The 27,687-nt window shown below is 44.7% G+C and overlaps 1 protein-coding gene across 2 annotated transcripts in view; it reads left to right on the top strand.

Moving 5' to 3' along the window:
- Positions 1 to 27,687, top strand: part of slc28a1 (solute carrier family 28 member 1) — a 107,759-nt gene that overhangs the window by 5,292 nt on the left and 74,780 nt on the right. The window contains exons 2-4 of one of the 2 annotated variants that reach the window (XM_059640169.1): positions 19,592 to 19,717; positions 25,252 to 25,306; positions 26,553 to 26,788. The gene's annotated coding sequence lies outside the window, so the exon portion shown is untranslated. The remainder of the gene's footprint in view (positions 1 to 19,591; positions 19,718 to 25,251; positions 25,307 to 26,552; positions 26,789 to 27,687) is intronic. The other variant, XM_059640168.1, reaches the window with a different exon arrangement.

Genomic DNA, 27,687 nt, shown 5'->3' with positions numbered 1-27,687 from the left:
TTCTGTCACAATGAGGCCGGAACTATCCTTCATAATGCCGGGCATAGGTAGAACCTCAGTACATATTGACACACCAGGGTCTGCACATAATTCAATGCACACAAAGGTGGCCTTCAGGATGAGGGTAGCATTGGGCATGTTCTTCCCCACTTTGTCCAGTGCATTATATATGGTGTCTCTTCAGATTCAGTCCATCTTCAACCTCCAAATGAAACAAGAGATGGGTCAGGTGACTGTTGTGGCACAGGTTCGAGGAATAGGCCAGACCTGTGCTACAAAGAACAACAACACCGGGAGACCCTCATTAGGTTTTTACCTAGAGCAGCCTGTAGTAACTTTCACTTCACTTAGGGGCTGAATTCCCTACTCTTCTTCTTATGTTGCTAAGACTAGAATGTAATCTGGGACTGACTGGGATTAATCACTCTGGATGGTCTCAAAAGGCCTTCAGGATTACCTGGAGTCAAGGCAATTTGGGTGGATGGCAGGTCCAGAGATAATGGGAACCACAGATGCAGGAGAATCCAAGATAACAAAGTGTGGGGCTGGATGAACACAGCAGGCCAACATCTACAAACCACAAGCTCCATTCTACCTGATTGGCTAAGGCCTACAATGTTGAGTTGTAATCCAGATGTGTGAGTTTTTTTAGAGATTTGTAGTTAATCTATTAAATGAATGTAAATCTTTGAAGCCAAGTGATTGCCTCTCCATTGGCTAAGTGTAAGGTGATTAATGACCTATTCAGTCTGTAAAGAATGCGCTCCTTGGCAATGTGTCGCCTTGTCTGTGTCTCTCCACAGGTCCATAAAGGGTTTGTAAGGTCTCACCAGTGGAGCTTGGCTACGCTGGGGCCTTCAATATCCTGAACCAGTTTAGCGAGAACCACACGCAGGGTGGTAGCTCAAAGCCCCTGTCCTCCAGCAGATGGAGTCCATCGCCAGGACATTGTTGACATCCCATGATTTCTTGGTGCTTGTTGGTAGACATTGCTCCACCTGGGCCATCAAGGTGGAAGGTGGGAAATCAGTAGATTGTAGAGGTCATTTTTGAGTTGGCAAGCAGGGTACAGAAAATATGGTTCTGCATTCAATCAGCCTGTGGGCTTAGTCAGGTAGGCAGTGTTATGGACTAGACCAGAGCCCCTCAAAATATTTTATAAAGGTAGCCTACACCCTAATTTTTTCTCATTTTAAAGGTAAATGTAATGTACCATGTTCCAGATGCAACTGGTCAAATTGCTTGGTGTTAAGCAAAACACAATTTATTCAAACACTACAGAGTCATAGAGTCATACAGCATGGAAACAGACCCTTCGGTCCAACCAGCCCATGCCAAATATAATCCCAAACTAAACTAATCCCTCCTGCCTACTCCTGACTTACATCCCTCCAAACCTTTCCTGTTCATATCCTCATCCGAATGTCTCTTAAATGTTGTAACTGTACCCATATCCACCACTTCCTCAGGAAGTTCATTCCATGCACGAACCACCTTCTGTGTAAAAATTTTGTCCCTTGTGTTTTATTTTAAATCTCTCTGCTCTCACCTTAAAAATGTGTCCCCTAGTCAAGAAATTCCCCATCCAAGGGATAAGATATCTACTATCAACCCTATCTACATGCTTCATGATTTTATAAACTTCTGTAAGGTCACCTCTCAACCTCCTGTGCTCCAATAAACAATGTCCCAGCCTATCCAGCCTTTCTTTATAACTGAAACCTTCCTACCCGGCAACATCCTGGTAAATCTCTTCAGAACACTCTCTAGTTTAATAATATCCTTCCTGAACAGGGCAACCAGGACTGGATGCAGTACTCCAGAAGAGGCCTCAACAATGTCCCGTAGGACCTCAATGCGATTTCCCAACTCCTATACTCAAAATACTGAGCAATGAAGGCAAACATGCTAAATGCCTTTTTAACCACCTTGTCTCTATGTGATGCAAACTTCAAAGAATTATGTACCCCTATTCTGAACTCTTACATCCCTCTGTTCTACAACACTATTCAAAGTTCTCCCATTAATTGTATAAGCTCTCACCTTGTTTCTTGTACCAAATACAATACCTCGCATTTATCCAGCTTAAACTTTACCTGCATTTGGTCAAGATCCCATTCTAACCTTAAAAAAACTATTTTCACTTTCTAGCCTGTCACCAATTTTAGTGTGCCCACAAACTTACTGACCATGACTTCTATATTTTCATCCAAATCATTTATACAAAGGACACACAAAACAGGATCCAGAACCAATACCTATGGAATACTACTGGTGACAGATCTCCAGTCCAAAACACAACCCTCCACTGCCACTCTAGTTAAAATACCGTGAAAGAAGGGAAATTTAGAATAACTTAACTCTACTGGAAAACTTAACCGAATAATAGATAAAGTAACTATTACTAAGTAACTGTCCCAATATAGTAACAATCCATAAACACATCCTGTGGCAAAAAGGCAAATTCATAAAACAGATTGTCTCACATGCAACCCAGCAGCAGAGAGAGAGAAAAAAAGTCAAGTGAAAAGTCAGAGACAGTAGCAGTGAGGAGTCATTTACTGCAGCTACCAAACCTGTTCAGACTCCAACAGCAACTGACACTGAATCTCAAAGCTAAAAAGCCAAAACTAGAAATCCTGGTCTTTGAGAGATGGCCCCACACATCCAAGCTACTTCTATGGTTCTAACTTATTAAAAAAAACCAAGGCCTTACAAGTTGTTTACTGGCTTTCTAACTAGACAGCTCACTCTCCCTTTAAACAAAAGGACACGATAACCTCTTAAAGTCATAGCATTTTCACAACAGAGAGTAACTTACAACAGAGTTATCATGGGACACACATTTAATTGGCAAAACGACCAAGGTGGGTCGTACAAATTTATTTTTCACACAGTGCATTTTCTGGCCTGGAATGAAAGGAGTGGGTATAAGAGGATGTAATCACAAAGGGATTGGATAAATACTTGAAAAAGATACATTTTCCAGGCCATGGGGATGCCACAGGGAGAGTGAGATGAATCGGAGACCTCTTTTAAACAGCCAGTCAGGCCTGATGGGCCAAATGGCTGTAGAATTCAACGATTGTTTAACTTGGGACCTGGCACAATACCGAAGACCTTCATATACCCTCCCCCACCCTATAGAATGGAACGATCGGTCATCTCGACAGTATAAACGTTTGTGGATTCGATAAAAATGTTGACACAAAGATTCTTTTCAAAGAGCATCTATCACTATCTAGTCACCCTATTCATCAAAAGAGGAGGTATTCTGCCTGTTATTGAACTGATAATTAGCAGCTGTTTGGTTGATAAGTGGAGGGTCGGTCGCTGACATCCAGGCTTTAGATCTGTAGCGATCGTAATGAGATCAGTCAGGAGGAGCCCATAGAATATGAGTTCCCTAATTGGAGCTGTTGGCCTGGTCCAATCAGGGAGCCCTGGCTGACAGATACAAACAGGAGTGTCTGAGAGCTGGATCTGAGCTAGCTGGGTCAGTGCCATGTACTATGCATATGTAAATTATGGGTGACTTGGTGAGGGGATACCAGCCTGTATGCAATTATTTCAAGGTCATTGTAAAAGACAACCTTGTAATGTCCAGGAGTAATATGGCTGGAAAAGTATCACATTCTTGTCACCTTTAATAAACAGTGTCATTCTCAGCTTGTCAAAAATAGCATGGCTCTACATGCACTTGGAATCCCCTCAGCTTCAGCACTTGATGATCGTGCTTACAATCTTTGGGGTGAACATTTTTAATTCATTAATTCATTAACTCCACTTAATGGCATCTGTGGCTGGGCCACCGTTTATTGGCCATCCCTAATATTTATGGTGTCTTCTTATGCATACTGTCCATATTGCGTTAACAGAAGTTTTATTGGGGTGGGCTTCACAATATTGAGACTAGATTGAGTCCTGAATTGGGAGGGGCTGACATGGAGAGACAGAGTAGAATGAGTCTGTATTTTCTGGAGTTTAAGAGGATTGACACGTGTCTCCTTTGATAGAACAACATTTCATTAGAAGTTGGGTCAAGGTGGATGTTAAAACACCATTTTCCCCTGAATGGAGAGTCTAAACAAGAGGGTCATAGCTCCAGGAAAGAGTTCAAGTCGTTCAGTTTCAGGATTATCAAACCAGTCATAATCTCATTGAATGGCTAGGTAGACTTGATGGGCTGAATGGCCTGTTTCACATTGCTGTATTCCAATGATTCTGTGGTAAATTTTTGGACACAGAGGATTTAAAGGATATGGGTATCAACTGGGTGATGTTGGGTTTGGAGAGAAGTCATCATCGTGTTGAACTTTGGACCAGGTTTGAAGGGCAAATGGCCAAAAACCACACCAAATATATATGTTTAACAGTCATTCAACTGATTAAAATAACAACGGTTCAAGTGCACACATTGAAATTCTCTTAGAAATACAGAAAACAGAAGTTGGGGAGGAAATTTGGCCCTTTGAGCCAGCTTCACCATTCAATATGGTCATAGCTGATCGTCCAACTCAGTCCCCTGTTCTCACCTTCACCCCAAACCTTTCGATCCCTTTAGCCCTAAGAACTATACCTATTACTTTTGTAATCTGTTACCTCATGTATATGGTTAAGTAATGTATTACAACCAAACTGCATCAACTTCTCTGAATATTTAGCACCACAAATCATCCTACCTCTGTTTGCCAGAGCTGATCCGTCCTGACAGCAGGTTGAGAGCCAACTAGCACCCCTCATTTCACAGACATCTCAGCCAGAGATGCCAATCACTGCAGTCCTGTGAAGTGCCACTTCCAAAGGGCTTGAGCCACCCCATCACTTCCAAGGCTTATCTTGGGAGTGTGTGTGTCAAGCATGGAAGGGTGTCCCTTCCTGAGCCATCCAACTCTTACATGCAGCTATTTGCGGATCTCCCAAACAACAAGGCCATTCTTGCCACTTAATGGAACACAAATGGCTCACAATTCAAATCGATGATACCTGTAATCTTGGCTCTGCAGTGTTCTTAAAGGTGGTTATCTGATGATGAAATGTTGAACAGTTTGAAACTCCACTTAATGGCGATTAGAGGAACGAAAGTAGCAATTGGAACGAGGTGGATATGTTATTGACTGTGAAAGCCTTGTTTGGGGTTGTTAACCCAGGCCACTCAGGGAACTGACAGGTATAAACAGGAGATTCAGCAAGCCTCCTGCCTTTGAGGTGTCTGGCCATAGCCAGTCTAAGGTGCATATAATAAAGAGTGGCTTGGTGATGGCAGACTGGCCTCAGTGCAGTTACTTCAGTGATCTTATTGAAACAGAGAAGATTCTGAAGGGGTTTGACAGGGTAGAAACTGAGAGGATAGTTCAGCACACGAGGCGAGTCAAATTAAGGACATTGTTAAAATGTGGAGTCTACTATTTATTTAATGGAGATAAGGAGAAATTTCTCCTCCCAGACAGTAGCAGGACTTTAGAATTCTCTTTCCCAGAGAATAATTAAATATATTGAAGGCAGAGTTAGACCAAAGTTTTGATTAACAAGAGAATCAAACTGTTGTGGCGTACAGGCAGGAAAGTGGGATTGTGACAACGTTCAGGAAAACCGTGATCTTGTTGAGCAATGGATTAGGGTCAATGGACCAAATGGAATAATTCTGCTCCTAATTCCAGTGAAAACTGCAGTTTGCGGTGATGAAGATAGCTGTGAATATGTACGCGGATAACTGTGTACAGGGATAACTGTGTATGCGGATAGCTGTGTACACAGACAGCTTGTGAATGCAGACAGCTGCGGCCCCTGCTATGACAGGCGCTAGAGACTTTAAAATGTTCAGCCGGTTTACGGTGACCAGCTGATGGAATCGTACAGAATAGACAAATCATTGCGTCAATCACTGTATCCCTGGGTGAACACCAACTCCCAGTTTGGAGCTCAATGCTCCAGCTAACACTCACTTACAAGTCAGAATGATCACTGTTGTCTGCCTGTGGCGTTTAAGGGAGCTAACAAGTTTTTGCTTGAACGGCTGTTGCTTTCACTCCTGAGATGTTTTGTGTGCTCTACAGCTCTGTCCTATGGTTAAAGTTGACAGGGGGCTGTGTTGCAGGGACTGAAGGACATTCCTCCCGACTGCCAGGCCAACAAAACGGGACCGAGGCCACAAGGGAGGAGGGGGGGAAGGTGATGAGCTCTCAAAAGGACCATCATAACCCAGGCAGTGAGGGACCAATCTCCTCCCCCATTCTGGCTTTGAAGGTGACTGGGGTGGTAAACCCTTTCACATCTGGCTTGAGCTGAGGGGGAATAGTGAAACATCTCACAGCTCACTATCCACACCTGCTCTCTGAGTCTCTCCATTCAAATCCCTACAGTGTGGAAAGAGGCCATTCAGCCCATTGAGCCCACACTGACCTTCTGAGAGGCATCCCACCCCAAGCCTGTAACCCTGCATATCCCAAGGCTAACCCACCCAATCTGCACATCTCTAGACTCTGGGGGGAAACTGGAGCAACCAGAGGAAACCCACACAGACATGGGGAGAATGTGAAAACTCCACACAGACAGTCACCCAAGGGTGGAATTAAACCCAGGTCCCTGGTGCTGTGAGGCAGCACTGCTAACCACTGAGCCATCATGCTGCCTCTGAGGGCTGACTCACTAATTCCCTGAGGGATGACTTGGTTATATTGTGTCTTGGCAGAGGGAAGCATGTGAGTTCATGGCTTCATTTGGATTGCCAGCTCCCTCAGATTGTGGGGAATGTCAGAGGCTGTACACATGGTGATTACCCTCTTAACTCTTCCCCAACAGTATCCAAAGGAGTGCACACTCTCAGTCGATGTGTAGAGAATCACTCAATTCAGATCTCTACATGATGCCTCAATCAGAGATGGTTGATTGTGTTGGCTCCATTAAGAATGTAGGAAATGGGGAGAGGAGTAGGCCATTCAGCCACACGAACCTGCTCCACCATTCACCAAAATCATGGCAAATTTTCCACTCAAAGTTACTCTTTTTTTGTGCCTCTCAGTCACTCTGAAACCCTTCATCCTGCATAACCCAGAGAGTGAGTTTCTGTATTCCTCTGAAACCCTTACCTCACAGTCCTAGACCCGTTTCCCTTCAAATCTTTAATACCAAGAAATCTACTACCTCTGTCAGGAACACTGGCAATGATTGAACTTCCTCTGGGGTAGAGTTTTCTGAAGAGTCACCATCCTCTGAGTGAGAAATTCCCCTTCGTCTCAGTCTTAAGTGGACTGACCCTTATCCTGATACCAACATGCAAAGAAGACACAAGGGCCACTCAATGCTTCGAGCTAGCTCTGCAATTCAATAAGATCACAGCTGGTCTGATTTTAAACAAAACCAAAACTGGACAAAGTACTGCAGATATAGTCTCACCAAGGCCTTGTACAGTTGCAGTAAAAAGTTCCTACTTTCATATTCAACATTCCTTGTAATGTATGGGAACATTTCGTTGACCTTCCTAATCATTGGTTGTACCTACATATTAGTTTGATGTGGTTCGGGGCAGCCACATCCCTTTGTACCTCAGAGTTCCACAATCTCTCCCCATTTACAGAAGAGATTCACATAGCTCAGAAAAGACCCTTTGGCCCATCGAGTTTGCACTGACACAACTACCACTAAAAGTGCCCTAATTCCAATTTCCTGCAATTCTGGTAAGAACTCACCGATGCTGGCGTCAGAGGTAACACAGTGTGGAGCTGGAGGAATACAGCAGGCCAGGCAGCAGCAGAGGAGCAGGAAAGCTGGCGCCTCGACCTGCTTTTTGTTAAAGGTTTCCAACCTCGACTACATTCCCAGGCAGTGCATTCTAGATTCTCACCACCCACTGAGTGAGAAGTCTTTTTTCCTCAAATCCCCTGCTCCTTATCCTAAAATTATGCCCTCTTGTGACTGACCCCTCAACTAAGGGGAACAGCTGTTCCCTATTCAAGAATAAAGAAAACAATCCAAGCCTATCTAGTCTCTCCTTCAAGCTCAATTTCTCCATTCCAGGCAACATCCTGCTAAATGAACACAGCAGGCCAAGCAGCATCTCAGGAGCACAAAAGCTGATGTTTCGGGCCTAGACCCTTCATCAGAAAAGGGTCTCGGCCTGAAACGTCAGCTTTTGTGCTCCTAAGATGCTGCTTGGCCTGCTGTGTTCATCCAGCTCCACACTTTGTTATCTCGGATTCTCCAGCATCTGCAGTTCCCATTATCTATGAACATCCTGGTGAACCTCCTGTATAGCCCCTCTAGTGCTATCATATTCCTTCTGTGGTCAGGTGGCTATATAATGCTTTTATATTCTTCTTGCCAAAGTGACAAGTTCACATTTTCCCACATTATACTCCATCAGACAAATGTCCTGCCTGTTCCCTTAAGCTGTGTACATCCTTTTGAGCCTCTTTGTCACCTCTTAACAATTTACTTCCCCACTCTCTCCTTATCAACAACAAATTTAGCTACTATACATTGGGTCCCTTCCTCTAACTTCCCGATGCAGGTGGCAAATAAAGGCAACAGCTTGCAAACCCAGAAACATGATCTGTTTGTCCCTAGTCTCTGCTTCCTGTTAGCTAACCATGCTAATATGATACCCTGACACCATGTGCTCTCACCATATATAGCAATCTTTATGTAGCACCTTGTCAAATGCCTTTTAGAAATCCACATAAACCACATCCACAGGTTTCCGTTTATCTACCATGAATGATATAACCGCTAAAAAATTAAACATCATTTCCCTTGAACAAAATCACTGCCTGATCACATTATCCTTTTCAAAGTGCGCCAACCTCCTTAATAATAGATTCTAGTCTTTCCCTTTTCAGGACATTAGGTTATCTGCAAATTAAAGTCACCCTTAATTACAGCTGGATTTTTACTGCTCTACAAGTTAATTTTCCAGGTTATCTTTATCAATATGATTCAGCTCATTAATAATTAATTTTAAAAGCACATTCTAACCGTAACCTATTTATTATTTATTTCTTCCTGTATGCTATATGTTATTGTTTAACAACTGTTTGGGAAAGGAATTCTAAAGTGTAGCCACAACTAAGCTTGAACGTATTTCTTAATTCTACCCAAATTGATTCTATAGCTTGCTCTTCCAAACTAAGATTTTCTGCTATACTGCTATAGCAAACTGCTTAACAAACAGAGTTACCCACCAGTCTTCCCCAATTTACCTTCTTCATAAAATGTGAAATGACCTTCAGTACGCAGACACCAGCATTGGTCACCCTGCCACTATTGCTTGACAATCAACATCAGCCTTATATTTATCTTGGTCTGTGCTTGCTGCAAATGATACACTTAGACACAGAGTCTTTAACTGTCAATTTAAAATTTTGTAATCTCTGGATTTGCCTGATGATGCATTCTTGAGTTTGTGCATTCCGTCCTTTCCTGGCAAACTCTGGTATAACTACACAGGTCACTATCTCGATCTATTACCCCAATGGTTCTTCACACATCATTCCTTTCCTCTGCCAGTTATTTAGAAGCCTCTCAGCTGTCATAGAGTTATAGAGGTGTACGGCATTGAAATAGACCCGTCAGACCAACTTGTCCATGTTGACTAGCTATTCTAAATTAGTCTAGTCCCGTTTGCCAACATTTGGCCCATATCCCTCTAAACCTTTCCTATTCATTTATGCATCCAGATGCCTTTTAGTTGTTGTAATTGTACCAGCCTCCACCACTTCCTCTGGCAGCTCCCTCCATACACACACCACCCTCTGTGTGAAAAAGCTTCCTCTTACATCCCTTCTAAATTATTTCCCTCTCACCTTAAAGCTATGCCCTCTAGATTTGGACTCCCCTACCCTATTCATCCTATCTATGCCCCTCATCATTTTATAAACTTCTGTAAGATCACCCCCTCAGCCTCTAATGCTCCAGGGAAAATAGCCCCAATCTATTCAGCCCCTCCCTACAGCTCAAACCCTCCAACCCTGGTAGCATCCTTGTGAATCTTTTCTGAACCTTTTCAAGTTTCACAATATCCTCCCTATTGCGGGGAGACCAGAATTGAATGCAGTATTCAAAAAAATGGTCTAGCCAATGTCCTGTATGGCTGCAGCATGCCCTCCCAACTCCTATACTTAATGCACTGACCAATAAAGGCAAGCATATCAAATGCCTTCTTCACTCTCCTGTCTACCTGTGACTCCACTTTCAACAAACAATGAACCTGCACTCCAAGGTCTCTTTGTTCAGCAATGGTCCCCAGGACCTTACCATTCAATGTAAAAGTGATTAGTTTATGACTCACTAGAACACTGGCCTCAGTTTAGTTCAAGTGAAATCTGTTCCAACAGTACAGCTCCCACCTTCTCCCGTGCTTGGTGTACTTTGAATTGAAACTGATTTCTCCCACACCACTTTTTGAGTCATTCATGAAATTCGAAATCGTATTTGTTTTACTCCACTCACTCCTGGCTCAGATAATAACCAAGATATTACTACTCTTGAGGTTCTGTTTTTCAATTTTACCCCATTACCTCCAAAGTGGAGCCATTCCCCTAGCCTTATCTCCATCACTTTTAGCCACATGGACCACTATAATTAGATACTCCCTTCCTGCTGTCGGCTCATTTCTAGCCAGAGCACATATCCCAAAATCCGGGCTCTCATTCATAACTGGAGAGAGCAGTGCCTATCTTCTTGACGACACAGTCCACTACTCCCAACACATTCCTACTTACACCATCCAGTTGAATGCTTTCCTGTATCATTGTGTCATGAACCATTCACTCTGCAGCCTGCAGACCCCACTCTCATCCATGCAAGGTCCTCAATCCTGTTATAAAGGTGCCATGACTGGACCTCCTCTACTTCAATCTCCTTGATTCCTCCACTTGCCTCACTCGCAATCGCACTCTCCTATCCATGACTACTCACCGAATCCGAAGACCATGGAATAAAGGTGTGATTACCTCCTGGACCATTCCCCCTTCCCTGATGGCTTACAGTGCCCATACCTCAGCTCAACCACTCTTAGCTGAACTTAATCAAGCTGGAGACACTTACAATAGATCTGGTTGGTGCAGGACACACCTGTCCAGCAGCTCCCACTTCCTACAGCTACAATACATCACTGCCTGCCATATTTACTGAGTTGGTTACATTGGGAAATATTACTCAGTGATTATGTGCTGTTATGTTAAATGGTTTACCTACTTAATCTGTAAGTTTAATGGAACACTTACATCTCTTATAGATCAGATTAAATGGCTGTCTCAATTAGAGAGAAAAAAAAACTCATCAACTACTCATCAGTCTACTCACCTAATTAATGTTTCTGGTCATCCCACTGCTGGTCTCTAAGTCCTTTTCTCAGCCCCCTTCTATAAAGGTAAAAAGGCCAGAAATAGCATCAGAAGAGAATTCAGTGCACCAAATTCCACCACTCACCAAATGCCCAAACCCACACTCCGAGATGAGTTTCTGTCTTTGCACTTGCTTCCTTTGTGGGCTGAGCAAGACCACCTAAAAGTTCGGCAGAGATGAATCAGCTGAGAAATTATTTAAATATGGCTGCATCTCCAGTAGGAAGATTGTTCATCCATGACAATGACTAAAAGAACCTTAACTTTCACACGAGTTGAGTAAATGCGAAATGCAAACCACACTAGATTATAAAAGGAGATCATCACTTGAAATTTGCCTACACATGGAATTCCTGACCTCACACTATGGGGCACACTGTTCTCTTTATGCTACCTAGAATGCACCTCCTCCCACCCACCCTCCTGCAAAAATTCCATTCCCTATTCCCAATTCCTCCGCCTCCACCGCATCTGCTCCCGGGATGAAGCATTCCACTCCCGCACATCCCAGATGTCAAAGTTCTTCAAGGACCACAACTTTCCCCCCGCAGTGGTCGAGAACGCCCTTGACCGCGTCTCCCGCATTTCCCGCAACACATCCTTCACACCCCGCCCCTGCCACAACCGCCCAAAGAGAATCCCCTTCGTTCTCGCACACCACCCCACCAACCTCCCGATACAACGCATTATCCTCCAACGCTTCCGCCATCTACAATCCGACCTCACCACCCAAGACATTTTTCCATTCCCACCCTTGTCTGTCTTCCGGAGAGACCACTCTCTCCATGACTCCCTTGTCTGCTCCACACTGCCCTCCAACCCCAGCACACCCAGCACCTTCCACTGCAACCGCAGGAAGTGCTACACTTGCCCCCACACCTTCTCCCTCACCCCCATCCCAGGACCCAAGATGACTTTCCATATTAAGCAGAGGTTCACCTGCACATCTGTCAATGTGGTATACTGTATCCATTGTACCCGGTGTGGCTTCCTCTACAGCGGGGAAACCAAGCGGAGGCTTGGGGACCGCTTTGCAGAACACCTCCGCTTGGTTCGCAATAAACAACTTGCACCTCCCAGTCGCGAACCATTTCAACTCCCCCTCCCATTCTTTAGATGACATGTCCATCATGGGCCTCCTGCAGTGCCACAATGATGCCACCCGAAGGTTGCAGGAACAGCAACTCATATTCCGCTTGGGAACCCTGCAGCCCAATGGTATCAATGTGGACTTCACAGGCTTCAAAATCTCCCCTTCCCCCACTGCATCACAAAACCAGCCCAGTTCGTCCCCTCCCCCCACTGCACCACACAACCAGCCCAGCTCTTCCCCTCCACCCACCGCATCCCAAAACCAGTCCAACCTGTCTCTGCTTCCCTAACCTGTTCTTCCTCTCACCCATCCCTTCCTCCCACCCCAAGCCACACCTCCATTTCCTACCTACTAACCTCATCCCACCTCCTTGACCTGTTCGTCTTCCCTGGACTGACCTATCTCCTCCCTACATCCCCACCTATACTCTCCTCTCCACCTTTCTTCTTTTCTCTCCATCTTTGGTCCACCTCCCTCCCTCTCCCTATTTATTCCAGTTCCCTCACCCCATCCCCCTCTCTGATGAAGAGTCTAGGCCTGAAACGTCAGCTTTTGTGCTCCTGAGATGCTGCTTGGCCTGCTGTGTTCATCCAGCTTCACACTTTATTATCTTTATGTTTGTTTTGTTTGTGTACTTAGCAGGACCACCAGTATTGATAGAAAATTCTTCCTGTTGCAAATGCCCTTTTATATGATATTCATTTCTTTATTCTTTCATGGGGCTGACAAAGCCAGCATATTGATGCCCATCCCTAATTGCCCAAGAGGGAGTTAGAAATCAAATGGGATGTGAGGAGAGGGATTAGATGAGAGGGCATGGTCATCATCATTAGCTTCATCCCCACCCCTCCTCTACCATGGGCACAGACCATGGTGATCACTACCCTCTCCATGTGGTTCAGAAAATGCAGTTCTTGGCAGTTCATAGCCACTGCCCCTGTTTATGTGCCCAATGGGGAGTGGAGTGCAATCTGATCGAGCTGATGGGGTTCTCAAGGCTGAATAAACTGGCCAGTGTGCTCAAGCTGCAAGACGCCAGCCCTAGGCTTAGAGAAAGTCCAAGACTGTGAGGGTGAAGTGGATGAAGGTTTATTAAGAGTCTTGATGAGTAGAGATTGTTGGGAGGTAAGTGATGGGTCATGGTGCACTGAAAATTGGGTGAAGCTAGAACATAGAACATAGAACATAGAACATTACAGCACAGTACAGGCCCTTCGGCCCTCGATGTTGTGCCGACCTGTCATACCGATCTCAAGCCCATCTAACCTACACTATTCCATGTACGTCCATATGCTTGTCCAATGACGACTTAAATGTACTTAAAGTTGGCAAATCTACTACCATTGCAGGCAAAGCGTTCCATTCCCTTACTACTCTCTGAGTAAAGAAACTACCTCTGACATCTGTCCTATATCTTTCACCCCTCAATTTAAAGCTATGCCCCCTCGTGCTCGTCGTCACCATCCTAGGAAAAAGGCTCTCCCTATCCACCCTATCTAACCCTCTGATTATTTTATATGTTTCAATTAAGTCACCTCTCAACCTTCTTCTCTCTAATGAAAACAGTCTCACGTCCCTCAGCCTTTCCTCGTAAGACCTTCCCTCCATACCAGGCAACATCCTAGTAAATCTCCTCTGCACCCTTTCCAAAGCTTCCACATCCTTCTTATAATGCGGTGACCAAAACTGTACACAACACTCCAAGTGCGGCCGCACCAGAGTTTTGTACAGCTGCAGCATAATCTCTTGGTTCCAGAACTTGATCCCTCTATTAATAAAAGCTAAAACACTGTACACCTTCTTAACAGCCCTGTCAACCTGGGTGGCAACTTTCAAGGATCTGCGTACATGGACACCGAGATCTCTCTGCTCATCTACACCACCAAGAATCTTACCATTAGCCCAGTACTTTGCCTTCCGGTTACTCCTACCAATGTGCGTCACCTCACACTTGTCTGCATTAAACTCCATTTGCCACCTCTCAGCCCAGCTCTGCAGCTTATCTATGTCTCTCTGCAACCTACAGCATCCTTCATCACTATCCACAACTCCACCGACCTTTGTGTCATCTGCAAATTCACTAACCCATCCTTCTACGCCCTCATCCAGGTCATTTATAAAAATAACAAACAGCAGTGGACCCAACACTGACCTTTGCGGTACACCACTAGTAACTGGTCTCCAGGATGAACATTTCCCATCAACTACCACCCTCTGTCTTCTTTCAGCAAGCCAATTTCCGATCCAAACTGCTATATCTCCCACAATTCCATTCCTTCGCATTTTGTACAATAGCCTATTGTGGGGAACCTTATCGAACGCCTTGCTGAAATCCAGATACACCACATGAACCGGTTTACTCTCATCCACCTGTTTGGTCACCTTCTCAAAGAACTCAGTAAGGTTTATGAGGCACGACCTTCCCTTCACAAAACCGTGCTGATTGTCCCTAATCAATTTATTCTTTTCTAGATGATTATAAATCCTATCCCTTATAACCTTTTCCAACACTTTACCAACAACTGAGGTAAGGCTCACTGGTCTATAATTACCAGGGTTGTCTCTACTCCCCATTTTGAACAGGGGAACCACATTTGCTATCCTCCAGTCATCTGGCACTATTCCTGTAGACAATGACGAATTAAAGATCAATGCCAAAGGCTCAGCAATCTCCTCCCTGGCTTCCCAGGGGATCCGAGGATAAATCCCATCCGGCCCACGGGACTTATCTATCTTCACCTTCTGAAGGATTTCTAATACCTTTTCCTTATGAACCTCCATCCCACCTAGTCTAGTAGCCTGTATCTCAATATTCTCCTCGACAACATTGTCGTTTTCTAGAGTGAATACTGTTGAAAAATATTCATTTAGCGCTTCCCCTATCTCATCTGACTCCACACACAACTTACCACTACTATCCTTGATTGGGCCTAATCTTACTTTCGTCATTCTTTTATTCCTTAAATACCTATAGAAAGCCTTAGGGTTTACCCTGATCCTATCCGCCAACAACTTCTCATGTCTCCTCCTGGCTCTTCTGAGCTCTTTCTTTAGGTCTTTCCTGGCTACCTTGTAGCCCTCAAGTGCCCTAACTGAGCCTTCACATCTCATCCTAACATAAGTCTTCTTCTTCCTCTTGAAGAGAGATTCCACCTCCTTCGTAAACCATGGCTCCCGTGCTCTACAGCTTCCTCCCTGCCTGACAGGTACATTTTTATCAGGAGACACAGGAGCTTAACCTTGAATAAGCTCCACATTTCTAATGTGCCCATCCCCTGCAGTTTCCTTCCCCATCCTATGCTCCCTAAATCTTGCCTAATCTCATCGTAATTGCCTTTCCCCCAGCTATAACTCTTGCCCAGTGGTATACACCTATCCCTTTCCATCACTAAAGTAAACATAACAGAATTGTGATCGCTATCACCAAAGTCCTCACCTACTTCCAAATCTAACACCTGGCCGGGCTCATTACCCAGTACCAAATCTAATGTGGCTTCGCCCCTTGTTGGCCTATCTACGTACTGTGTCAGGAAGCCCTCCCGCACACTCTGGACAAAAACTGACCCATCTATAGTACTCTAGTGGTACAGTCAGTGAGATATTACATTTGAAGGTGCATTGACTGACCATGAATACTCAAGTGAGGTCTTTAACCTGATTTTCAGAGTCTGACCCCTGTCATTGACCTTCCAGGTCAGCTGACTGCACTGCCATCCCAGAGGCTGTGGGGAGAGGCTCCTGGTTTCCCTGTGGATACAGAAAACCTCTCTTTTCTTCCAACCTCTCTAATAAGGCAATAGCCACTAAGCTTGGAGCCACTCTGTCTCCTGCTGAGCCATTATACAGTCTTTATCCACATGGGACTGACTTGTAAAGTACTTCCACCTCATCCAGCCACAAAGGAACTCCTGTTTAAGCCATGCTGAGGTTGTACAGGACACAAATGGCCTCATGGAGTCCTGTGTTGAGGTTCTGTTTGCCTGTTATGGGAGGGATATGGTTAAGTTGGATCGGATTCAGATGAGATGTTGCTGGGAATGGAAGTTATGAGTTATAAGGAGAGGCTGAATAGGTTGGGACATTTTATCGCAGCAGTGTAGCAGGTTGACAGATGACCTGATAGAGGTTTATAAAATCATGAGGTGAATGGCCGGTGTTTTTTTCCCTAGGGTGGGGAGTTTCAAGACTAATGGGCGTATTTTTAAAGTGAGAGGAGAGAGATTTAAAAAAGACTTGTGGACAATATGGTTTACATAGATGGTGGTTCATATGTGGAATAAACTTCCAGAGGAAGTGATGGATTTGGGTACAGTTATGACATTTAAAAGATATTTGGATAACTAAATGAAAAACAAAAGTTTGGAGGGATACAGGCCAAGATTAGGCAGGTGGGACTAGTTAAATTTGGGATTAAGTTTGGCAATGGACTGATTGGGCTGAAGCGTCTGTTTGGCTCAGTGACTCTATAAGATGATATAAATGCAAAGTACTGCGGATCTGAGAAACTGAATTAAAAGCAGAAAGCGATGGAGAAACTGAAAAGGTCTGGCAGCATCTATGGAGAGAGAAACACAATTAATGTTTCAAGTCTCAGCTGACTTGCATTCTGAAGGTGGGTCATACTAGATTCAAAATGTTAACTCTTTCTTGCTCCACAGATGCTACCAGACCTGCTGAGTTTCTCCAGCAGTATCGGTGTATATTCCTATTTAAGAGGCACGAGCTGGCTTTAACCTCTTAATGGTTTTTGTGCACAACTGACATCCAGCATAATAAAACAACACCATAAACTGTGGGTGCTGGGCATCTGAAACAGAAACAGAAAATGCTGGAGAAATACCACAGGTCTGGCAGCATTTGTGGACAGCGAAGCAGAGTTAATGTTTCCAGCCCAGTGTAACTCTCCTTCAGATCTGATATGAACATTTTTCTTTATCTCTCTCTCTCTCTCTCTCTCGCTCTCTCCCTCTCTCTGTCTCCCCACCCCCCAACGATGCCACAAGATCTGCTGAGTTTCTCCAGCAATTTCTGTTTTTGTTTGTTACAGATGTCTGAAGGCTGGGTTAGTTCTGGCTGGACACTGCAATCATGGTCCTTAGCAACTGAACAAGGAGTGTACAGCTCATTGAATAGGTAGACCATAACTATGGTTGGGTAACAGTAGTGCACAGTCCAATTCAGCCCCCCTCCATGGTTAAGTAAACACCCCCCAGTGCTCTGTTGAAAAGCAGCTCAATCCCTGTATATTGGGCCGTGTGTACATGACGGTGAGAGTGGAATATTCCGCTGGGATCTGATTTCTGCACACACAGTCTTTTGCTGATTGTTGGGGCAATAATGACTTTTTATTACTCTCAGTCCTAAAGACTATGATCCATCGCTGCTGTATCAATTTGACTTTTACAACAAGCAAGATTTAATCTGACTGAAGGACTCAGTCCTTTATCCATAAAGCAAAGATCAAGTGTTTTATGATGAACATTTGAAATTGAACATTGGGAAATTGTTTTAAGTCCATTTTGGAGTTCCACTTGGCAGGTGATATCATGTGAGAGACTGAACATTCCAACGTGCTTTATTTGATGTAATATAATAATATCTAGAGCTGAGTGGATCATATAAAATATCTTCTTAAATTACTAAACAGAGGAGGACTCCATTTTAACATCAATTGGCTAATTTATTCTTCATGACTAATTTCCAAATAAGCCCTGAATGGCTCACTCCAATTTGTAATAGTTTCCTCAGGTTGATACTATTGAAAAATATAAATAGGACCTTGCTCTGTGGTGACAAATTTAGATTTCTTGGTAATTAGTTCAAAGTCCTTTATAGTATTTAGATGTCTTCATAGTTTAATCAGAAAAGAAATGAACCTGAAGAATATTCGACGCTAACTGTGAGTCACTTTGAGGAATGAGCAGTTGGGTCCAGGCTCTATCCCAGAGGCCTGAGGCCATCAGGGTAGGGTACGTGAGCTATTCTGTAGGCTGCATTGACTTCAAGATCTTGGGCAGGGCTCGGTGAACTTTGATACCAGGGTCAAACAGGAATCCGGATCCCAAACAGTGTGAGAGGGAGTCGTCTGGGGGTGGGGGTGGTGGACTTTACCCAAACTGATGCACAGTGACCAGAGGACTGGCTCCAAATAAAAATAGCAGGACACTAGGGACCCCACAACACCATCTACATTGATTAATGAATTAGGGGCCTGCCTGGTGGCTTAGTGGTTAGCACTGCTGCCCCACAGGACACGGGTTCGATTCCACTCTTGGGCGACTCTCTGTGCGGTGTTTGCACATTCTCCCCGTGTCCACGTGGGTTTCCTCCAGATGCTCCAGTTTCCTCCCACAGTCCAAAGATGTACACGTTAGATAGGTTGGCCATGCTAAATTGCCCGTAGTGTCCGGGAATGTGCAGGCTAGGTGGGCTAGCCATGGGAAATGCAGAGTTACGAGGATGGGATGGGATGCTGTTTGGCAGGTTGATGCAGAAACAATGGGCTGAATGGCCTCTTTCTGCACTGTAGGAATTCTACGATTCCTTGTATTCCCACAATCGCTGAGGTATCGCAAAGGCAGGTCAATATCAGGAACCACTGCGAGATGGCGGCCACCTTTATGTGTATAGTTATACAGCACCATTGCTAGAATTGGAGTGCCCTCATCACCCCAGCTGCCAGCTCCCTGTGTACTGGCCATCAGAACCAGATGATCAAAACTCAACAAAAGTCCTGTCTATGACCCAAACAGTGCCCCCACCCTGCTGAGCCCCTCTGAAATATTCATTAACTGCACTTCACACACATGCCCTGATTCTCTGAGGCTGTTGCCATGCTGAGGGGGTCACGTGGTTACCTACCACCCCACCTCAGCAGCCTTGCCACCTCTTAGTTGCCTCTGAGTTCTCTCCTGGACAGAGTGGGCTTGGGACCCTTGTCCAGTCACTGTGCTCTCCCCTGTTCCCTGTGACCCAACCTTTAGTATGGATACCATGTTAACAGATCGCCCCCTCAGGCACCTTCAGAAACATGTGGAAATGGGGTAGCATTATCAGACGTTGGTGATGGAAAGTGCATTGACACATTGCAAGATCTGGAGAGGTTACCTTTTCTTTTGTGAAATTACCAGCAGCTCAGCTTCTCATCTCTTTACAGGACTGGACCCCATCTCTTTACACACCTGGAAAGAGGAAACAGTTCAACTTGCAAATGACGCATGCTGGTTCAACGGGCCTTGGAAACCACCAAAATGACCAACGAATTAATTTCCAATTATTAATGGTTTGTTAATTTTTTTCACCTCTGGGGGGTTTAATAGGGAAATATATCTCTGGGTTTGTGATGCACAGGCACTGCTAGCCTTGGTTTAGGACCAGGTAAACTCCTACTTATCAATATGAATGGGCTGGTTGCAATGTCAACAAAATGTAGCCAGTTTTCAAACTTGCGCAAATATGCGCCCTCCTACAAAAACCACAAAATGTCCTTACGCCCAGTGTGAAGAGACAACTTGCATCATTTCCTGTACAAACTTGGATCATTGACTCATAAAGCCATAGAGACAGACCTTTCAGTCCAACTCATCCATCTTGACCAGATGTCCTACATTAATCTAATTCCATTTGCCAGTGTTTGCCTCATATCCCTCTAAACCCTTCCTGTTCATGTACCCATACACACGCATTTTTAAATGTTGTAGTTGTAACAGCCTCCACCACTTCCTCTGGCAGTTCATTCGCACCACCCTCTGCGTGAAAAAGCTGCCTGTTAGATCCCTTTAAATATTGCCCCTTTTTCCTTAAGCCTATGTCCTCTAGTTTAGGATTCCCCCACCCTGGGGAGAAAAAGACCTTGATTATTCACCTTGTCCATGCCTTTCATGATTTTATAAACCTCCGTAAGGTCACCCCTCAACCTCTGACGCTCCAGGGAAAATAGCCCCCGCCTCTACCTCCAACTTTCCAACCCTGGCAACATCCTTGTAAATCTTTTCTGAACCCTTTCGAGTTTCACAACATCCTTAATATAGCAGGGAGAAAAGAAAACTTGAACAAAGAGGTGTGGAGAGTGTTTCGAGTAAAATTATAACCATTGGAAAGGGCAATTGTTTGCTCATTCTAAATGATCAATAAAGGAACAAATTAAGGCCACTCAGCTCTGCTAGCCTGTTTTCCCATTCAATAAGATCATGGCGTAACTGATTATAGCCTTATTGCAAAATATCTACCTGACAATCGTCAACCTCTTGGTTATCAAGAATCTTTGCCTTAAAACTATTTAAAGAATTTGCTTCCACTACCTTTGCGAGGAAGGGAATTTCAAAGGCTCACAACCCACTGAGAGAAAAAAAATGCCAACTAACTGTTTAAACAATGTCTTCTTTCAATAAAGATATTTCAACAACAATGAAAAATGCTTCAAATAAAAACAGAAGTCCCCAGAAAAGTTGGGTTGTTAGATCTTCAGATTGGATCTGAACTGACCTTTTTTACTGGACTGAGGGAAGATATACTCAACTCTCAGTAATGGAACCAAAAATCTAGTTCCTGTAAACCACTTCTTTTGGGGAAAGAAAACTGTTGTGCCATGTTTTACCACTTCTCAAGTGATCGCTGTGTGGGCTAGGAGGCGAGGACTGTGGGCTCGGAAAGGACTCAGGATTCTCATGACAGAAGATTTCCAAATAGAAAAGGGCCTCGGAAATCTGAAGCACAAAGGGACTTAGGAGTCTTAGTTCAGGATTCTCTAAGGTTAACATGCAGGTTCAGCTGGAGGTTAGGAAGGCCAAAGCAATGTTAGCATTTTGTTTTGAGAGGGCTTAAATATAAGAGCAGGGATGCACGGCTGAGGTTGTATTAGGCTCTGGTCAGTCTGCATTTGGAATATTGTGCACAGTTTTCAGCCCAATATTTAAGGAAGCATGAGCAGGCCTGGGAGGTGGTCTAGAGGAGGCTCACAAGAATAATCCCAGGGATGAAGTGCTTGTCATGTGAGGAGCGGTTGAGGACTCTATGTGTGTACCTGATGGATTTTGGAAGGATGGGGGAGATCTACTGTAACTCACAGAATATTGAGAGGCCTAGATGCAGTGGACATGGAGAAGATGTTTCCACTGGTAGGAGAGACTAGAACCTGAGGGCACAGCTTCAGAGTGAAGGGATAACCACTTAGAACTGAGGTGAGGAGGAATTTCTTCAACCAGAGGGTGTCAATCTGTGGAACTCATTGCTGTAAAAGGCTATGGAGGCCAGGTCATCGAGTGTATTTAAGACAGAGAGATAGGTTCTTAATTAGTGAGGAGATCAAAGGTTACAGCGAGTTGGCAGGAGAATGGCGTTGAGAAACATATCAGCCATGATTGAATGGTGGAGTGAATTTGATGGGCTGAATGGCCTATTTCTGCTCATATATTTTATGGTCTTCTCAACAGCAAAGTTTAGGGCTGTGTCTCAGCATTGTCTCCTTGCTCTTATTCTCCATGCCCTGGTAGTAGAATATAGAACATAGAAAAGTACAGCACAGTACAGGCCCTTCGGCCCACGATGTTGTGCCGTGGAATAATCCTACTCCAAAAATAAAATAACATAACCTACATTCCCCTCAATTCACTGCTATCCATGTGCATGTCCAGCAGTCGCTTAAATGTCACTAATGACTCCGCTTTCACGACTACCACTGGTAAACTATTCCATGCATTCACAACTCTCTGGGTGAAGAACATCCCTCTGACGTCTCCTCTATACTTTCCTCCTAACACCTTAAAACTATGACCCCCTCATGGCAGTCAATCCTGCCCTGGGGAAAAGTCTCTGGCTATCGACTCTATCCATGCCTCTCATTACCTGGTACACCTTGATCAGGTCACCTCTCTTCCTCCTTCTCTCCAGAGAGAAAAGTCTGAGCTCAGTCAACCTCTCCTCGTAAGACAAGCCCTCCAGTCCAGGCAGCATCCTGGTAAACCTCCTTTGCACCCTCTCCAAAGCCTCCACATCTTTTCTATAATAGGGCAACCGGAACTGGACACAATATTCCAAGTGTGGTCTCACCAGGGCTTTGTAGAGCTGCAGCATAACCTCGCAGCTCTTAAACTCGATCCCCCTGTTAATGAAAGCTAAAACACCATATGCTTTCTTAACAACCTTATCCACCTGGGTGGCAACTTTGAGGGAGCTGTGCACATGAACACCAAGATCCCGCTGTTCCTCCACACTGCCGAGAATCCTGCCTTTAATCCTATATTCAGCATTTAAGTGCGACCTTCCAAAATGAATCACTTTGCATTTATCCAGGTTGAACTCCATCTGCCATTTCTCAGCCCAGCTCTGCATTCTGTCAATATCTCGCTGAAGCCTGCAATAGCCCTCGATACTATCAACGGCACCTCCAACCTTTGTGTCATCAGCAAACATACTAACCCACCCCTCAAACTCCTCATCCAAGTCATTTATAAAAAACTACAAAGAGCAGAGGCCCAAGAACAGAGCCCTGTGGGACACCACTCAGCACTGACCTCCAGGCAGAATACTTACCATCTACAACCACTCTCTGCCTCCTGCCAGCCAACCAATTCTGTATCCAGACAGCCAAATCACCCTGTATCCCATACCTCATGACTTTATGAATGAGCCTGCCGTGGGGAACCTTATCAAATGCCTTGAAGTCCATGTACACCACATCCACTGCTCGACCCTCGTCAACCTGTCTCGTGACTTCCTCAAAGAACTGAATAAGATTTGTAAGGCATGACCTGCCCCTCACAAAGCCATGCTGACTCCCTTTAATCACGCTATGCTTTCCCAAATAGTAATAAATCCTATCCCTCAGAATTCTTTCCAAAACCTTGCTGACCACAGACCTAAGACTGACTGGTCTGTAATTTCCAGGGATTTCCCTATTCCCTTTCCTGAAAAGAGGAACAACATTTGCCTCCCTCCAATCTTCCGGTACGACTCCCGTGGAGAGTGAGGAAGCAAAGATCTTCGCCAGTGGCTTAGCAACCTCGTTTCTTGCTTCCCGGAGCAACCTAGGATAAATCTGGTCTGGCCCTGGGGACTTATCAATCTTAATGTTTGCCAAAATTTCCAGCACATCAACTTCCTCCATCTCGATCTGTTCAAGCCTGTTTTCCTGCTCCTCAAAGTTCTCATTCACAACAAGGTCTCTTTCCTTAGTGAAAACCGAAGCAAAAAACTCATTTAGGGCTTCCCCTACCTGCTCAGACTCCATGCACAAGTTCCCTACACTATCCCTGATCGGCCCTATCTTCTCCCTGATCATTCTCTTATTCCTCACGTATGAGTAAAATGCCTCCCTAATCCTTCCTGCCAAGCTTTTCTTGTGCCCCCTCCTGGCCCTCCTCAGTCCACTTTTGAGCTCCTTCCGAGCAAACCTGTAATCCTCTAAAGCTGTGCTAGACCCTTGCTTCCTCCACCTTACGTATGCTGCCTTTTTCTTTTTGATGAGAAGCACCTCTGTTCCTGTCATCCACGGCTCCTTAACCTTACCCCTTCTTACCTGTCTCAGAGGAACAAATTTATGCATCACTCGCAACAACTGCTCCTTAAACAGTCTCCACATGTCTGTTGTGCCCCTTCTGTGGAACAATTGCTCCTAATCTGTACTTCCCAACTCCTGCCTGATAACGTCATAGTTTCCTTTTCCCCAGTTAAACATGTTCCCCTGGTACCTGCTCCTTTCCCTTTCCATGGCTATGGTAAATGTGAGGCTGTTGTGGTCACTGTTGCCAAAGTGTTCTCCCAACATGAGATCTGACACCTGTCCTGGCTCATTGCCGAGCACCAAATCCAAAATGGCCTCCCCCCTCATTGGCCTGTCCACATACTGAGTAAGGAAACCCTCCTGAACACACCTGACAAAAACACCTCCATCCAAACCATCTGCACTAAGGAGGTTCCAATCTATATTGTGAAAGTTGAAGTCACCCATAATAACAACCCTGCTACGTTTGCACTTTTCAACAATCTGCCGGCCTGTGAGTTCTTTGATCTCCCTACTGCTATTTGGGGTCTGTAGAAAACCCTCAATGAGGTGACTGTTCCCTTGCTGTTCCTAACTTCCACCTGTACTCACTCAGTCGATAAACCTTCCTCGGCAACCTCAGCCCATACCACCTCAGTAGATGAGTCCTCATCAAAAGTTCTTTCAGCCACCATTATACTGTCCTTGACCAACAAAGCCACACCTCCCCCTCTTTTACCACCTTCCCAGACCTTAATGAAAGATCTAAACCCTGGAACCTGCAACATCCCTTCCTGACCCTGCTCTATCCATGTCTCCGAAATGGCCACAACATCGAAGTCCCAGGTACCTATCCAAGCTGCAAGCTCACCCACAATATTCCGGATACTCCTGGCATTAAAGTAGACACACTTCAATCCAGCTGTCTGCCAGCACACTCCTGTGACAGTGAGGTCCTGACCATGTCCTCCCTACGCTCATCCTCCTGTGTACTAGGACTGCACCTCAGTTTCCCATCCCCCTTCTGAGCTAGTAAAATCCAGGAAACTGTACTCAATTAATTGCCCCCTCTACCCATCCTGCCACCTTCATGATGTTTCAACATTGGTAAGAAAGTTAAATAAAAACCAAAATACAAAAACAAACAAAAACAGAAATTCCTGGGAAAACTCAGCAGGTCTGCCAGCATCTGTGGAGACAAATCAGAGTTAATGTTTCAGGTCCAGTTCTCCTTCTTTGGAACTTAAGCTTCAGTTCAGATCAACTCTGCTTTCTCTCCACAGCCGCTACCAGAGCTGCTAAGCTTTTGCAGTAATTTCTGTTTTTGTTTTTCAAAGAAAGTGACCTGTCAAGAGAAGATAGAGAGCCTCCACAGGGATATTGCCAGCAGAGGTGAGAGGAAAAATAATCAGCAGATATGATGTATATTGTGAATGAACAATTTATTGTATCATAGAATTCCTACAGTGCAGAAAAAGGCCATTTGGCCCATTGAGTCCACACTGACCCTCCAAAGAGTATTGTACCCAGACCCATCCCCTCCCCTATCCCAGCATTTCCACGGCTAATCCACACAGCCTGCGCATCGCTGGGCACCATAGGCAATTTAGCACGGCCAGCCGACCCTGACCTGCACATCTTTGGACTGTGGGAGGAAACCGGAGCACCCAGAGGAAACCCACGCAGACACGGGGAGAATGTGCAGACTCCACACAGACAGTCGCCCTGAGGCTGGGATCGAACCCGGGTCCCTGGCGCTGTGAGGCTGCAGTGCTGCCCATAATAAAATACACCAGAACACTTTCAGTTGTTACCATAATCCATTGTCCATTTGACAGTTTAAGAATCAGAGAAAATGAAAAGATATAGCTTAAAGAGAAGTATGTCTACATTCGAGATCTGAGCTGTTTGACAACCCAACTGACCCACCTCAACCAACTAAAATCAATATTGCTGAAATAAAGAGAATGGAAAGAGATTGCAAAAGTCAGTGGTTCAGATGGATTAGGATGGCCGGATACATAAATCACACAAAAAAAATTGAGTAAATAGGCATTTTACCAACTCCCACTTCCATTCTGAAGGGGATGTAATATTCCCACAATTCAAAGAACAGGGGAGAATTTCCCAATGTCTGTCCCCAGGAAGCAACATTTATCCCTCAACCAACACCCCAAAGAGAGAGGCAGACAAACAGGTGTCTGGAAGAACACAGCACGCTTGGCAGCATCTGGAGGAAAGAAGCAGTCAACATTCCAGGATATCACCCTTCCTCAGGTAGACCTGCCTGGCCTGCTGCGCTCTTCCAGCATCCTCTTTGTCTACCTTGGAATCCAGCATCTGCAAGTTTATTTTATGTGTTTCATCCCAAAGAGATAATCTGGACACATTATCACAACTGCTGTTCATGGAAGCTTGCTTTGAGGAATTTGGCTGTTACAATGTTTCTTCCATGTCGACAATTCAGAAAGTCTTTTAGCACTTAGGATCATCCTGCCCTGGTGGACAGTGGTTGATAAACGAGAGCCCCTTCCACTCTGTTTTCCCCCAAACTGCTCTTAAAACCTTAAATACTTGCTTCCTACATCCAAGGCAACACGTCGGCATTGAGTTGATTCATATGTAAATATCTCCACAGCAATTGGGGCTGACTCATGCTGAAACTTGGCAGAAGGAACAGAGGGGGAACTGAAAGCCAGAACACGTACCGCCGAACTCTGGGTGTAATTAATTGGAGTTCTAGAGTTGAAGAAGGACGTGTGGTTCCCTGACAAGAGACTGAAACAAATTGTTGAAACTGACATCAGGACAAACGAAACGCCAAGGACTTCATATCTCGAGTTACGTTCTCAAGAGTTGCAGCCAAGTTACAATGTGAGTACTGTATGTAAATCTGCCTTCTTTGCAAATGATTGATTTGTTTTAAAGCAAAGAGGTTCAACAGGTTCACCTCTGAATGTTGCTGCAGAGCAGAATTTTACTGAACCTGCAGCATCCATGAGTGAAGAAATGAAGAGTGGCAGGGACCCACTGGCCGCCTGTCTATTCCAACCTAAACATATGTAAATTCGGAGCTTTGTTCTAGACACAGCAGCTATTCAGTTATCCCACAGAGTGGAGTGTAGCAGCATGTCAGGGACAGGTATGCGGAATGTTTCCTGTTAAGGCTCACCTCCTCTTGACTATCAGTTTAGGATAATATCAATTTGGCTCCATTATCTCCCTTTCAGACAGTGCCTCGGTGGACTGGGATTTGACGAGTTTGGGGGGGGAGCGGTGGATGGTAAGGAAGCATTCAGGTCGTGGCTTACCCAGCTGTGAATAGGCCCCAGTTTCCTGGACCCCACAATGAGATAACTCTGGCAACTCTCCCATTCACCTCAGAGCACTTTCCCAGTGAGCCCAGTGCAGATACTAATTACACGGGACTAGTAAAAAAAAGACTGATTTACCATTGACAACACATTATTCTGTGTGTGTCAATTTACACAGACAGGTAAACAGGGAGTGAACACACTATTAACAGGAGAGGGAGATTTTCTATGAAAGCAACATTTTGCGAAACAGATATGAGATTTGGATTTTATCCAATTGCCAAAAGGTAGAGATGAGTTAAATGCCCTCATCCTAAACAACATACAAGGAATGGAATGTGTTGACCTCAGAGCAAGTTCAGGCATGATATTGGTGCCAGTAGAGTTTTCACTTTTAGAGTGCAGAACTCAAAGTGGTCACTTATAGAATGCCAGGGGAGGGGGAAGACAAGCCAGTAA

Source organism: Stegostoma tigrinum, chromosome 36, assembly GCF_030684315.1.
Source record: "Stegostoma tigrinum isolate sSteTig4 chromosome 36, sSteTig4.hap1, whole genome shotgun sequence".
Lineage (NCBI taxonomy): Eukaryota > Metazoa > Chordata > Chondrichthyes > Orectolobiformes > Stegostomatidae > Stegostoma > Stegostoma tigrinum.
Note: the sequence above shows the minus strand (reverse complement) of the source record. Positions and strands in the feature narration are given on the sequence as shown.